Source organism: Rattus rattus, chromosome 12 (assembly GCF_011064425.1).
Source record: "Rattus rattus isolate New Zealand chromosome 12, Rrattus_CSIRO_v1, whole genome shotgun sequence".
NCBI lineage: Eukaryota > Metazoa > Chordata > Mammalia > Rodentia > Muridae > Rattus > Rattus rattus.
The window spans coordinates 15,260,177-15,265,048 of record NC_046165.1 but is presented as its reverse complement, the minus strand read 5'-3'; the positions used below and the strand labels follow the sequence as shown (position 1 = coordinate 15,265,048).

Below are 4,872 nucleotides of genomic sequence, written 5' to 3'. Positions count from 1 at the left end.
TTCTCCATGTTGTAAATTGAGAGAAATATAAATAGTAAATGCCAACTTATGATAAACAGAAAAAGAGTAACGAAAAAACTGCCTCAATTTTTTTCCCCTGGGTAAACAGGGATGTGTGAGGGATCTAGGAGAACTTGGAAAGGGGACAACTGCTAACATATGTGAGAGTTACTTAGTTGATGTGGATCATGTTCTTATGATAGAGAGAATATAAATTAACAGTGTTTAAAAAGATATTTGCAGCAATAGAAAGTTTTATAGGACCATGAAAGAGAGCAGCAAAATGTTTCACATTTGTTACATTATTATTCATTTCTTATTACTGAATATAGTTTTATAGTTGAAATTATTAAGTGAATAATTTGTTTCTTCATAGAATATATATGCTTTTTCAAAATGCTATTCTATTCTAATTAATTAATCAATAGGAAAGGCAAAACTGTGTACCATTTAAATCCTCAGGAGATGAGTAGCAGTTGTAGTTTGTTACCAGCCATGACTGCCTCTCTCTACAAATTTAACACATTGGAAAATATATTTATTCAATCGTCTGAGAGATACATATATTTAACTAAAGATTTACACAGTATTGTAAAAAATAATCTTCTAAAGCTCAATGGCAGAGTCCACATTTCTATATGTATACCTTAATATATTATCTATTAGAACAAACACACACACACACACACACACACACACACACACACACACATCTGGATACAAAAGGTCTCCCACCCCCACATTAGAGAAACACACAATAAACATTTAGTTCATTTTGAGAATTAGCTTGTTATCCTAAATTGCACCTGTGTCTGTGTCTGAGCTCCCATCGGCTTGTCTTGCATGTATGTGGATGTCATCATTTTACCTAACATGAGTTCCAGGGCGTGAACATATGTTCCAAAAAAAAAAAATGTCAACAACTCTTAGGGATCTTGCTAACTCTCAGTGCAGTTCTAGAGTTCACACATGAATGAAAACATGTAGAGCTTCTCATGTTGCCCCTAGTAAGTTTCATTTAACTCAATGATAAATGGATATTTTTAAAGGGCTCTTCAATGTTATGTCAACGAAGTGACACTTGGTGCCAAAGACTTATTCTACTGCACTGGCCAAATAAGTAATGCCACTAGAAGTATACTAACAATATCCTAAATGTCAACCTGATTATTCTTGGAGGTACAATTAATTGAGGATTACTTTATCCTATCTATATATTCCCTCTATTTTAATTTCAATCCTAGATATGATGTAAAATGGTCATTACTTAAGATTATACACAGAGATTAACAATGCTTTTTGGTCTTACTCAGAAAAGCTTAGTTTTGCAGTGGGAAGCAATGATGTCAGACTCACAGCTAAATGAATGGAGGAGAATAAGACTGTGGAGTACTCAGCCATACATGGGACACGAATATATCAGAGTCTTCAAGATCAGGGAACATAGTTAGAAGAGCAGAAAGGGTGTCAGAGTCAGAAGTTGTAGGTGAATGGAGACAGTGTATTTGTATACGTCGGTTTATAAGACATGCCCTTATAAACTCATTTCCACTATAGCTACCTGCAAAAGGCCTGCACAAAACCGAATGCATCATTACTTCATCAAGCAAGGAGGAAGGGCATGTGGTGCCCTGCCTTTCGCTAAGGAACTGTGGTAATGGAATGAGTATTAGGAGAGTCATTTTCTTCAGTGGCGTAGCTGCTAATAAGTGGCCCACATTCAAGCAAATGATGCCTTTCCCTCCTCCTGAGTGAGCAAGCAACCATAGTCAAACCCAATGGGTCACCAAACAAATCCAAGCAAATCCAATCGACTAGGAGTTCTACTTTTGACAAAAAGCTTAGGCAGGAGGAGGTTAGTGGTAAGAAGCAGCATAAATGCCCAAATATACATATAAATCTGTCAAAGAAAATGAACAACATTTCTGTGAAAGTTACAAAACACCCACAAATGTGGGAGTATTCATATTTTCATTCACAAAGCTCTGCACTTGTGTTGCTTTTTTGCATTGAAGGAATGACATATTCATAAAGCTCAATATGAATTGGCATCCTATTGTGAAAATCTGAAAATTGTTAATGTCTTTTATCAGTCTGGTCTCTGTATAGGATAAAATCCGTAATCCAGATTTGGCCACCAGTAGCATCTATTGTAATACTCAGTTAGAGTCTAACAGTATGGAGGACTAACTAAGACAGCCATTGTCAGTAGGTTTCAGTTCCTAGAGCTTAAGCCATTTGAGGGACAGTCTCTGTGCAGTGTTTGTGGGGCTAATGATGCAGTCTGTGTTGTACCTTCTCAAGGGACGCAAACAGAAGGAAAGGTTTTAAATCCAAAAGCAGCTCAGAGGAAGGCAGAGCAGCCTGGAATTGGCCTTCCAGCATCTTTTTAATGGAGTTTTTATGTAATTCGTGGGATTTCCTAAAGGCGGCACCTAAATCATGGAGCTGTGAAAACTGAGTCCATGTTACGACAAGAAAACATATTTTTCTTTCAATGGCAAAAATGAAAAATATCTGTTCTTAGCAAGTGTTTAAATTAGCATGCAGATTGTTAGACTTGGCGGCTCACCCATTACAAGTGGTAAAACGGGTAAGGGCTAGAGAAGGGATACTTAGTCATGATTGTCACTAAATTCTACAGTATCCTTTATTAAAGATGGAGCTTATTTTACAGAAGTTGGTAAAAAGAAATAGCCTCCAATATCTAAATATCAGATCAGCAAGATACAATCCACCAGCTTTATATGTAGATTCCATAAGTGTATGGATTTCTACTTAAAACTCTAGATCTAAGAAGAACTTATCCCTACTCCACTACTCCCATAACCACCAGTTAAGTCCTTCCATATCATAGGACAGCCTTCTTGGTAATTCTAGATACGATCTTTTTGTTAGACTAAGCCCCAGTGTCAACACAGGTCAGGACCCCACCATGGTCCAAGGTAGCATCACCAGCTAGTCACACCAGTCTGCTCTTTACTGTCCTTGAGTCTCTAGCCCTACCTCTCTTCATGGCTTCTTTGTCTCTCTAATTTTCTTTCTCTTCATTTCTCCATCACTTACCTGCTCCTCTCCATTGCATCAGGAGTCTCTCAGTGTTTGGGTTCATCTTGTGAGTAACATGTCATGCTTCTGCAATATCTTAAATGGCAGGCATTATCTTTGATATGGTCTGATTTCACCGTGGATCCCTGGACTTGTGGTCATTTCAGGTTATCTCCCTGTGCAGGCCCCATGAAGCTGGTCAGGTGGTCATCCATGGCTCACCCCTTGCCTGATCTACATTAATGGCCCTTGGCTAGGGTTTCTCTCTGAGACTCACTCCTGCTCAGGACTCATGGTGGTGCCAGGCAGGGTTCCTCTAGTCTTCGGTTTGCTCCCTCTACTGGGAACACATCCAGGTCTGTCCAGCACCAGACTGATGGTTGATTCAGGCTGCCTTTGTTCAGAGATTGTTAGGCTACTGATCGTTCAGGAGTTCACAGGTCAGAACCCTGAACATAGACACAACTGTCTCCTGTCTGCCACCTACAGATGCACAGATAAAGACACCTGCAATGCTTCCAGGGTCCTAATGATCCCGACTTACGGTTCGCTTGCCGGAGCTTCTCTGCTCGCTGGGCCCAGTTCTAAGCCACCTTTTTATCTTGGCCATTGCTATTTTTCGTATTCCTTATTCCCTATGCATTTATACCTAAGATATCATGACACGGACTCAGATGGAAGCTGCTTTTTAAAACATTTTTAAATTAAGAACATAATTAGCCACGGTGAGTACTTAATATTACTGAAACATAACTGAGGGAACATGCTTTCAGTCCTACCTGTAGGTTTAGGTTTTTCAAAACCTACCTTAATAAGGGTTCTCAAAGGCTTTGATCCCCCAACAGCTCACTGTCAAAGGGAAGGGGAGAAAAGATGGTAAGTAGGACAAGGGGATGTAGACCTATTAAGTAGTCCAGTTCAAAGGTGTCATCAAGCGTGAGTCTGCACCTGTGGCACGATCCAGTAGGTAGAACCAGGCCTTCACCAAATCGGTACTAGAGAGTTGATCAGAACCAGCAGGAACACCAGGAGACATTCTCTGCCATGCCTCTCAATGAAGTAGAGATCAGCAAGGAAGCGAGACCAACGAAATCTTGCAAGGCACGCAATATATATATATTGAAGTACATGCTAAGAAGTGCAGGCTGACAGGAACCGAATATAGATGTCTCCTGAGAGACACAGCCAGAGCATGTCAAATATAGAGGTGAATGCTAGCAGCAAACCACTGAACTGAGAACGTGCCTCCCATTGGAGGAATTAGAGAGAGGATTGAAAGAGCTGAAGGGGCTTATAACACCATAAGAGAAATAATGACAACCAATCAGAGCTCCCAGGGACTAAACCACTACCCAAAGATTGTACATGGACTGACCCATGGCTCCAGCTGCATATGTAGCAGAGAATGGTCTTCTTGGACACCAAAGGAAGGAGAAGCCCTTGGTCCTGCTGAGGTTAGACCCACAGTGTAGGGGAATGTCATGGGGACAGGAATGGGGGGCTTGTTTGGGGAGGGGAACACCCTTATAGAAGAAGGGGAGGGGGAGGAGAGAGGGAGCCTATAGATAGGAAATTGGGAAAGGGAATAACATTTGAAATGTAAATAAAAAATATCCAATAAAAAAGATTTCCATGGTATTTTCTTTTTTCTATTGTTTGAGATTTCATATACTGGTAAACATACTTTGGTCAAATACACCTGTTTCCCTCTCCTTTCTATTTTTATTTTTACACTGACAGGTCACCTTTAATCTCATCTTCACGTTCTATAATTTTATGCTAATGGAGTCCTTATAGCACTGCCAATATGTGTACAATTACACA

The 4,872-nt window shown here is 40.0% G+C and overlaps 1 pseudogene; it reads right to left on the bottom strand.

Moving 5' to 3' along the window:
• Positions 1 to 3,454: 3,454 nt before the first annotated feature.
• LOC116914143 lies at positions 3,455 to 3,577 on the bottom strand (annotated as a pseudogene).
• Between the last annotated feature and the right edge of the window lie 1,295 nt (positions 3,578 to 4,872).